The sequence below is a fragment of the Meles meles genome, chromosome 17 (genome assembly GCF_922984935.1).
Source record: "Meles meles chromosome 17, mMelMel3.1 paternal haplotype, whole genome shotgun sequence".
Taxonomy (NCBI): domain Eukaryota; kingdom Metazoa; phylum Chordata; class Mammalia; order Carnivora; family Mustelidae; genus Meles; species Meles meles.
The window spans coordinates 48,894,893-48,905,927 of NC_060082.1; positions in this window are offsets into that span (position 1 = coordinate 48,894,893).

The window sequence follows — 11,035 nt, forward strand, 5'->3', positions numbered from 1 at the left end:
AGAAAATCGAGGTGAGGTGATGCCTCATTTTCATCAGGCTGTGAAGAAACACTCAAGTCATCTTCCGGAAAAGCTTCAATATTGCCTTCACCTCTCTGTGCATCTTCTCAGTTTGAGCCAATGGTTCTCATGGGGAAGCATCTGCCTGAAGGGGGCCTTTAGAAATGTGTGGGCAGGGGCGCCTGGGTGGCTCAGTGGGTTAAAGCCTCTGCCTCGGCTCAGGTCATGATCCCGGGGTCCTGGGATCAAGCCCCACATCAGGCTCTCTGCTCAGCAGGGAGCCTGCTTCCTCCTCTCTCTCTGCCTGCCTCTCTGCCTACTTGTGATCTCTCTCTGTCAAATAAATAAAATCTTTAAAAAAAAAAAAAAAGAAATGTTGGTATGTTGGTTGTCTTAAGGGTTGGGTTGGGATGCTCTCAGCACTCAGTGGGGGAAGGGGCAGAGACGCTAGACAGGCTGAAATACTCCAGATGGAGCCCCAAACGAGAACTCTCTATCCTCTGGCCTGCACGACTGCTGGGTGCCTGTTGTGTGTGGCAGAGGGGAGAACGTGTTTGAGCTTAAAACTGAACTCTGTTTTACTCATAAAGTATTTGTTGCACATTTTCCCAAATGCACAGAGTTTTCCAGGAAGGCGACTGTTGTGGAAATCAAGGAAACACTGGATTTGGAGGTAGGGGGGACATTCCCAAGAGCTGTTCACCTTTCAAAAAGATCAGATCCCTGATCTTAAGGAACCAGGATGTTGATTTCTTTTGCAATGCCGCTTGTGGCCGTGACCTTCCAGAATCCCACAGCTGTACCAGTCTGCTTTTACAACTGTCAGATTCGAGGGGGGTGGAGGGGATGGGGTTGGGGGGCTCTGCTTAGGCCGGGAGCGTCTCATACTTCCTGCTGGCTCCGAAAGTGGTGCCACCAAACCCCTCTGTATTGAAACATGTGTTGCTGTCACAAGCGACCCTCATTTTATTTCTCCTTGATATTTCCATTAGGGCATGATACTGCCTTTCAGAATCGTGTGTCGGTGGGTAATACTAATTTAATTTCAGGAACACAAAGGGGACATTATAGGATATTTGTTTTTGACGGGAGGCATTGGGTCTGATCCAGGGTTGAGATGACTGGGTTTAGGTTTTTTTTATTTTTTATTTTTTTAAAAAGATTTTATTTATTTATTTGACAGAGAAAGATCACAGGTGGGCAGAGAGGCAGGCAGAGAGAGAGAGGAAGGGAAGCAGGCTCCCCGCTGAGCAGAGAGCCTGATGTGGGGCTCGATCCCAGAACCCTGGGATCAGGACCTGAGCCCAAAGCAGAGGCTTTAACCCACTGAGCCACCCAGGCGCCTCTGGGTTTGGGTTTTAAAACAGCAAAAACTCTTGAAAGAAGAGTCAAGCCAGGGGATCATCAGGAATTGTATCCCGAGTCATGCTCTACTCTGAGGCTCCATGTGCCTGAGAACACACCTGTCCGCAAGCCTCAGGCAGCGCCTGGGGGAGAGGGAAGGGTCTGAAAAGCAAGAGTGCAAAGGTCACGGGGGATATTGGCTCTCAGCCTCCCTGGGGCAACTTTGCAGCTGTGCCAAAGTGGGACTTAGCTCCTGCGGATGGCAGCACCGTGTTGCTGGAAATCCACCCAGCCCCCCGACCTTGGCGACTGGAAGCCCACCTGCCGGCAGGTGCGTCAGTTGGGGTAGAGCTAGTCGGCTCTAACAAAGGGAGCCAGCGCGGCAGTGGTTTAAGGAACCGGGATGTTGATTTCTTTTGCAAGTCACGGTCAAGGCGGGGCTGCTGCCACATCTGGGTGCTCGCCAGAAGAGGGAAGAGGGCGTGGACGAGAGCGCGAGCAGCATTGTTAAGGGCCAGGCCCGACAGTGGCCACCAGTTCCACTGGAGCGCGTCCTCCGGTTGGTGGGGAAATGTCAGCTTTAGGAGGGCCACCTCCGCCCCGCCCTGCTGCAACACCGAGGGGCTCTGCCAGAATGCCTAATTCGGACAGTTACAACATGTCCTGTGGACCAGTGCAGTGTGGACCGTGGGGCTGCGCTGGGCTGAGAGACGGCCGGTCCTGCCCTGCTGGAATTTCTCGTTTAGTTGGGGATTTGCGTTCCACACGCGGACAAACGACTCCGGCGGAGGAGGAGGGAGGACGGGGGAGGGGCAGGTGTCTGAGCTGGTGGAGGAGCGGCAGACTCAAGGCAAACATTCTCAGCTCCGAGACAAGAGCAGACCTTGAACGGGGGCAAGGGGGTGTTTCTTCGGGTCATCTGTCCCGCCTCTCCGGGAAGCCTTTCCTGACAGACCCCTCCAGGGCCCAGCTCAGCGCTGCTGTGAAAACTCCCCAACCCGTGCCAATCACCCTTCCTGCCTTCCTGGCCCGTTGTTGTCCTTCTGCCCAGACTGCATTTATATTTTGTTATAGCCTTCGCGGCATTGCAGAGTCATTGGAATATGGGAGGTGCTCAACAAATGTTTGTTAAATGACTGAAAAAAATCCTCCGAGCAGCAGACATGAACGCACGTTAGAGTCCGCGCAAGGCATGACCGTGGTGCTTTGGGGGGGGGGGGGGAGGATGAATCCAGTTATCCAGCTGAGAAGGCCAGAGTAGCAGGACACAGACAGACTGGGCTGCTAATGAAGTACACAACGAGTGAGGGCAGAGGTGTCCTGTCGGAAAGGGTGGACTTGGAAAGGGTGACGGATCCAGGGGTCTGGAGAATAAGAAACTCTGACTCTGGGTGTTTCCCTCCCAGCCTGGAGCAGCACTGACAGGAACCACAGGAAGCCTGGGAAGGCCTGAGTGTGGGGGACAGCGGGTGCAGTGAGGGTTAGAAGGTTCTGCTACGAAACGGAATTAAAATAGCAACCCTAGGAGGACTGTGGTGTTTGAGGAAGCATTTACAGGGGGCTTTGAGGCATGGGGAACAGGAGAGCTCTGAAAAGGTAGGTCGGCTTCATCAGTAATCCAGGAAGAGTCCAATAAATATTTTTATGAATGAAAGAACAGATGAAAATGGATGGATGGCGGGATGGAGTGGCTTGTATTAGACTCATTGGGAAAATGATGAAGAGGACAATCGGGGATTCTTCCCGTCAGAAAATTTTTGGTGTTGAAGTCAGGCCGTGGTCTCTCGAGGCAGTTGAAGAAAGCTGGGATCTGTGAGGAACAGGTTGCTTCTCCTGGACGTGAGGGGGAGTTCTGGAAAAAGTCCGGTCACCTCTTCTCTGAGCCAGTGGTCTCGCTGGATCTAGGCCTGTGACCCAGGATCAACCCAACTGCTGACCTTGTCAGCCACGGGAGTCAGGCTACGAAGGTTTCCGCACTCCCGAGGGTTGGCAGCCGCCCCGGCAGCCGCTGTAACAGCCTCATGGTGGTGAGAGAAAGACACAGGCCTTCCATTGTGTGCAGGAGAGGGAGGCTGCGGGTGGGGGGCCTCAGACAGAGCGCAGATACACGTGAGGGGAGCCAGCCTCCGCCATCAGAAAAAGTCCCGGCTGTGTTAGAGGCTCCCTCAGGGAGTCTGATGATCAGGCTTGAGTTAAGGAAAGAGCTTTCTCTGCAAATAGAGCAGGTGCCTGGAAGCAAAATAGCAAGGCCTGGAGTGGCTGGTGGTCAAGGTCACGGTGACACGAAGGAGGCCTTGGAACTAAGGGTGAGGAAGGCTTGGGCTTGGTCTTAGGCCCCTGGACAAGGAGGCTCTGAACGTGGTTGGCGGCGAAGAGGAGGCAGGGGCACTGGGGTTGAAAGAGAACGTGGAGACCAGAAGTCAGACGTCTTGGGTTTTGAATTCAAGCTTTCCCAGCTAGCAGTTGACTGTGAGCGCATTCTCCTTCTCTGTGCCGGGCTCTGGCCCAGGACTGTTGAAGACGGGGAGGGACAAGTGGACTGGCTGGGAAGAGGAGCAGAGTTTGGGACCTGTGAAGGGCTGGTGCGACCGCGATCAACATTTCCGTGCGCCTCATCGTGGAGCTCAAGGAATATAGAGCAGCAAAGCTTCCAGGCTCAGAGAACCCCCTTTGGAATATTCCCCAAATAACACGAAGGTCAAATGGGTCCCACATAACATGAAGGATCAATGATTTCCTTTCCTGCAGCTCCCAGCACCAATTAGAAAATCATACAAGTTTGGGGCCCCGGCATCGTAAATTGGGGTCGATTGAAAGCCCTTCACTCCCAAATATCTCGTTCTTCCCGAGGTGATGATTCAAATAACCGACATTCTGAAGGAGACTGAAAAATGTGCTTGGGAGAAAGATTACATTCCTTTGCTGAACTACAGATTTGGTATTTTTGAAATGACTGAGAACAACAAAGATAAAACATCCAAACCTACCTCACGAGTTAATCGAGGGAAAAACCAGACGTTGCCATTATCCAAGTCAAGTGAGCAAGACTTTAAACGTAAATAAACATCTCAGGACGTCATATTTGGAAGGGACCTTTGAGGATGGCTATAGCCCAACATACTCATTCCACAGAGGGAAAAACTAAGGTCCAGAGAAGAAGTTACAGTCAGCCACAAAAGAGGCCATATTCAGAGTTTACTTTCTACCACGCTGAATGAGGCCCTGACTGCCAGGGTCCATACGTGGCAGCTGGCCGGCTGCCTGACACCTGGCAGCTGTAAGACTGATCTTACCCAGCATTGGAAGCAACATTCTGCTCCTTCTCCTGGGTCCATCGGTCATGGTACTGTCCATCACGGGAGGGCACATGACGCCTGCCGGCCCAGTCAAGGGGCTGGTCTGGGGTGAGCATACGACTCAAACAAAATCCATTGAGTCTCTTCTTGGGATTTTTATATGAATGGTTCCAGAGCTGCTGAGGTCATAGACACATGTCTCCCTCCCTGCAAACAGGAAGCGGTTTGAGATAGGAGAGAAAGGGACTACTCTATCTGGAAGGGAGAAGATCCAAGGTTAGACAGCTGGTAGACGGAGAGACAGAAAGCTAGATACATACACACATAGAATGAAAGAACCTACACTTGCTCGTTCTTTTGCTTGAGCTATAGCTTGAATTAAATTTCTGTCATTTGCAGACAAAAAAATTGTGATCAATATAGTGGAAAAACCCAGGGCTCTGTGGCTGTGTTAACGATCTCAAGCAGATACTTTAGTGGTAGAAGGGAAAGAAATGAGAAAACCCAGCTGGTCTTCTACCACTTTTCTATCGCACTTTAGTTAAAATCATTTTCAGATAAATATCGAGCCGCTTCTGACGAGTCTCTGTCCGCTGGAAGTCCAGCTTTCATTTGCTTTTGTAAATGTCGTCCTCTGTGCCCTTGAAATCTCCTGCCCCTTTGTTTTATTAATTTTTATTAAAAATTTTTTAAAAAAGATTTTATTTATTTGACACAGAGAGAGAGATCGCAAGTAAGCAGAGAGGTAGGCAGAGATAGAGGGGAAAGCAGGCTCCCCGCTGAGCAGAGAGCCCGATGTGGGGCTCGATCCCAGGACCCTGAAATCATGACCCGAGCCAAAGGCAGAGGCTTAACCCACTGAGCCACCCAGGTGCCCCTAAAAATTTTTTTAGTGTAAACCCTATGCCCAGTGTGGGGCTCAAACTCATGACCCTGAGATCTAGAATTGCATGCTCCACCCACTGAGCCAGCCAGGTCCCCACCCCCCCACCTACCTGCCCCTTTTTTTAATGTTCTTTGGCTCATTAACTCCTACTTATCCTTCAAAGCCCTGCCCTGCTTCTCCCTCATTTATTCATTCTTTCTTTTAGCAAGAATTTATTAAACCAAGTTTTGCTCTAAGAGCTGGGGATATCACAAGGAACATAACACGCTTTCATTCAACAGATTCCTCTTGAATGCGCGGATCCCAGCACGCAGGTAATCCAGTGGTGAGCATGCAAGACAAGGTCTCCGTCCTTGTGGAACTTGTATAGCATTGGGAGATAAAAGATAGAACTAATTTAAGATTGGGGTGTGTACTCCTTTTATCACCAACCTCCTCAATAGCTCTTACCTGTGTTTCCTACAAGTCTCCGAGGAACTTGGGGTGAGAGACTGTGTCCTTCAATTCCTCTCTTCACCGGTAGGGGACCCAGGGGCGCCTCAGTGCCTGCTCTGGGCCCAGCAGAGTGCTTCCCTACTCATTGAGGATGCCGCCCGGTTAGGGAGGGATAGCTGCTGTGGGAGGAGGACTGTGCCTCCCCAAGCTCTGGTGGCCTCCTCTCCAACAGTGGGGGAAAGAGGAATTGAATGAGGTTTTAAAGAGGACAATAAAGAATGTTCAAAGGCATGGCCTCTGGACTCAGCAGTTTAGGAGAAGTAAGCGCAGTCTCTTTAAACAGCTGTGTAATCTCTGAAGAGAAGCAGAGTTTAATCCCCAGCAAAGGCTGTTGGGGGAGTCCACGGGCCAGGCTGTGACTGTCACCATTATCTAAAGAGGCTGTCATGGTTTCTTGCCAGCTTTGAATGAAGGAGGTCCAGGGACCGGCCGGGGGTGGGGGTTGCACAGGCAGGGCCAATTCTGGAGATTCCTGGGTGCTGAGAGGGGGCTGGACCTGTAGTGTCCCTGGAATGAGGGCTGGAAGGACTGTGGAGTTCATCTGGACAACCCCCTAATCTCAGTGAGAAGACTGAGGCCCAGAGACGTGAGGCAGCCTGACCAGCGTCCACCAGCAGGGCGCTGGCAAAGCTAGGAGTTCCCATGGGTCCTGCCTCAGCAGCAGACAGGACTCCTTCTGGCCAGATGTGGGAACCTTGGCTGATTGCTTACCATACATAGACAGTTTTCAAGATTAGTATCTGGCCCTCTTTCTTTCTTAAGTTTTTTATGATTTTATCCATTTATTTTAGAGAGAGAGACAGAGAGCACAAGCCATGGGAGGAACCGAGGGGAAGGGAGAAGGAAGAGGAGAGAATCTCGAGCAGACTTCCCGCTGAGTGTGGGGCCTGAGGCGGGGCTCGACCCCACAACCCTGAGATCATGACCTGAGCCAAAACCAAGAGTCAGACACTCAACCGACTGAGCCACGCAGGCGCCCCTGGGCCTCTTTTCCCCCCTCTCCTCCTCCTTCCCAAGACAACCAAACACCTGTGTGTGTCCGCACCGGCACGGGGGTGGAGCATGGAGACGCCCAGGTGTGGCTGAGTGCTGGGGAGCGGCCACTCGGTACTTGCTGCTCAGTGCGGTCAGGCAGGCTGCACCGTGTGCTCTGAGTGCACGGGGGTCATGGTCACCCAGCTCATCGTGGGGGCATCAGGGACCGGGATCTGGAGGAGAGGATGCTTGTGCCGAGTGTTGAGGAACGAGATGGGGACAGGAGTTCGGGAAGTTTTAAGCGGGAAAGGGAGACGCTGGGAATTTTGTTTCAGGTGAACGACTCTGGTGCTGATGTGAAGGGTGCATTTAACGGAGCAGAGACTGGCGGGGAGACCTGAGAGAAGGGAGAGCTTGTGAGGGCCTGGAGTTGTGCATGGGAGGCAGGCAGGCAGGAAAGAGTCAAGAATATTTAAAAGGTAACACCAGCAAACCTGTTGGTTAGTGGTGGGGTGAGGGGCGGTGGGAAGTGGACCCAGGGGTGAGGCTGAGCGCTCAAGGTGACCTTGACCATCCCTTGTTGGGTGGCTCTTCCCCAACCTCCAGGCTGCTGGCTGGAAGTCTCTCTACGAACAAGCACTGTCCTGTCAAACCCAAAGCCCCGTTGATCTTCTACAAAAATATCTCTGCCTTTTCATTTTTAGGTTTCGGTCCGTGGTCCCCTACCTGCCCTGTCTTCAGGCTCCAGTTTCAGCCTTTTCTGCCCGAGCCACTCTGGTCCTTACCTTGGCCAAGCGCATGACTTCCCTCAGAGCAAATGCAGCTCACCTGACTTTTCCTGAAGCTTAACTTAAAAAGTGCGTCGGGGGGGCGCCTGGGTGGCTCAGTGGGTTGGGCCGCTGCCTTCGGCTCAGGTCATGATCTCAGGGTCCTGGGATCGAGTCCCGCGTCGGGCTCTCTGCTCGGCGGGGAGCCTGCTTCCCTCTCTCTCTCTCTGCCTGCCTCTCTGCCTACTTGTGATCTCCTGTCTCTCGCTGTCAAATAAATAAATAAGAATAAAAAAAAAAATCTTTAAAAAAAAAAAAAATCTTTAAAAAAAAAGTGCGTCGGGGCGCCTGGGTGGTTCAGTGGATTAAGCCGCTGCCTTCGGCTCAGGTCATGATCTCAGGGTCCTGGGATCAAGCCCCGCATCGGGCTCTCTGCTCCGCGGGGAGCCTGCTTCCTCCTCTCTCTCTGCCTGCCTCTCTGCCTACTTGTGATCTCTCTCTCTCTGTCAAATAAATAAATAAAATCTAAAAAAAAAAAAAAAAAAAAAAAAGTGCGTCTAGGGGCACCTGGGTGGCTCAGTGGGTTAAAGCCTCTGCCTTCTGCTCAGGTCATGATCCCAGGGTCCTGGGGTTGAGCCCCGTGTTGGGCTCTTTGCTCCGTAGGGAACCTGCTTCCTCCTCTTTCTCTGCCTGCCTCTCTGCCCACTTGTGATCTCTGTCAAATAAATAAATAAAATATTAAAAAAAATGTGTCTAGTCATTTCCCTGGGTGGTTGTTTTTCAGCCCGAGCAATTGAATCATTTAAAATTTAGTGAAGCTCAAGAACTTTTACGCAAAAATCCAGCAAGAGCAGGTCAGTTTCTGCCATCCAGGAAATCTCCAGAGTATAAGGGAGGCCTTCTCGAGTTTCTGAACGGCAGGCCCCTCCATTCTGGGTTTTCGTCCCCTTCCTCTGGTGAACAGAATGGGGAAAAGAAAAGTCAGTTCAGAAAACAAAACTAACAAACAACAAAACTCTTAATTATTTTGTTCTCATGGCTCAAATGTCAACACGATCTAGGCTCTGACAATAAGTCTATTGTAGAGAAAATATTTTCAAATTTGACTTTTGATTTTACTGTAGGTGCTCAATAAGTATTTGTAAGATGAGTGAATGTCTAGGCTAAGAAAGCATTCATTGCAATAGGTCCTGTAAGACATGATTGGAAGCAAGGTCTGGGAGGCGCCCCTTGGCATCCCTGGCACCTGTCACTGGGTCCTGAGCTCACAAAAATTCAGGGCATGCTGGGTGAGGGAAGGATCAATTATTATGATCACATTCTCCATTTATAAAAATCAACATTAATTTGTCCTGAGTATGTAAAGTAGGTCTCTCCTGCATCCTGAAATCTTGTTACTGTAATTATTCAAATCAATTCAGCATTACTGAGAAAAAGTACAGATTGTTCAAGGAAGAGAGGGAGCCATTCCTAGTTCCCCAAGTGTTGCAGTCTGGGGTGGGGGTGGAATTGGGGCCAGGGGGCTGGAGGGTGGCAGGAGTGTGGGCTCTGGGTGTCCAACAGGCCTGACACACACCCCAGGGTGCTACTTCTTTCAATCACGAGTTCATCTGTGTTGCTGCCTGTATCAGTCAGCCAAGTAGTATCCAGCATACGGATATCTTGCATTATGTGAGACTGTCTGCTATTTGCTGCACATTGGAGCGCTTTCTGCTTTTCAGTGATTAGGAACAGAGCTCCAGTGAACATTAAAACCGCAAGTCCTGGGGCTCCTGGTTTGCTCCGTCAGTTAAGGAGTTGACCCCTGATTTCAGCTCAGGTCATGATCTCAGGGTCCTGGGATCAAGCCGCATGTTGGGCCCCGCCCTCAGTGGGGAATCTGCTTGAGGATTCTCTCTCTCTCTTTCCATCTGCCCCTCCCCTGGCATGCTCTCCCTCTCAAATTAAAAAATAAATCTTAAAAGGAAAAAACAGTACAAGTCTTTTTGTGGGCATATGCTTTTCTTTCTCTTGGGTAAAATACCTAAGAATGGGATTGTTGAAGGAAATGATAAGTGGATGCTTATCTTTATGAAATTCTGCGAAGTGAGCACCCTACCATTTTTGTAGCCCCAGTGGCGATGTGTGGAAGTTCCAGTTGTTCCGCACTCTTGCTAATACTTGGTATTGTCCACTTTTAAAATTTAGTTTTAGCCATTCTGGTGGATATGTAGTGGTTTTTCATTGCAGTTTTAATTTGTATTTTCCTAATGACTAATGACGTTGGGCATAGTTATCAAATGTGTACATATATTACACTCATCTTTATCAGATATGTACTTTACACATATTTATCACAGTCTGTACTTTTTTTAAAAAAGATTTTATTTACTTATTTGACAGACAGAAATCACAAGTAGGCAGAGAGACAGGCACAGAGAGAGGGAGAGGCAGGCTCCCCGCCGAGCAGAGAGCAGGATGTGGGGCTCAATCCCAGGATCCTGGGATCATGACCTGAGCCAAAGGCAGATGCTTAATGACTGAGCCACCCAGGTGCCCCTAAACATCTTTATTTAATCCAAAGCTGTAAAGGTTTTATCCTCCAGTTTTCTTTCAGAAGCTTTATAATTTTAGTTCTTGCATTTAGTACTATGATCCATTTCAAGTTCATTCTTGGGTGTGGTTTGCAGGAAGGGCCAAAGTTCATTTTATTCACCTGAATGTCCAATTATACCAGGACAACTTATTAACCATATATGTGTGGACCATTGCTGAATTTGTATTCTGTTCTATTGATCTATCTGTTTATACTTGTGTGTCTGTACTCTGTGTGTGTCCAGGACCACACTCTCTATTTTTGTAGCTTTACATTAAGTCTTCAAATCGGGTAGTATTAGTTAAAAAAAAACACCTTTGTTCTTTTTTCAAAATTGTTTTTCCTATTCTAGATCCCTTGCATTTCTATATAAATTTTATAATAAGGTTGTGAATTTCTAAACAAAATCTACCAGGGTTTTGATTGAGATTACTTGTACCTATATAGAAATTCCTTTTGACAAATTAGAGGAATACCATTCCTAATTGCCATTGATTTTTGAAAGAAGGTTTGGCCAGTTTTCTCTTGGCTGAGTGTTTAGAAGCCCATGCTTCTCACCTTCTCTTCCGATCCTAGGATACAATGAAGCCTCACTCTGGTGATAGAAACACCTGGGGATGTACCCAAGGCTCCAGGGGCCACCATTTTTTCCTGAGAGGAAAACCAGCTTCCTCCTCCAGGGGAACTCTGTGTCTGT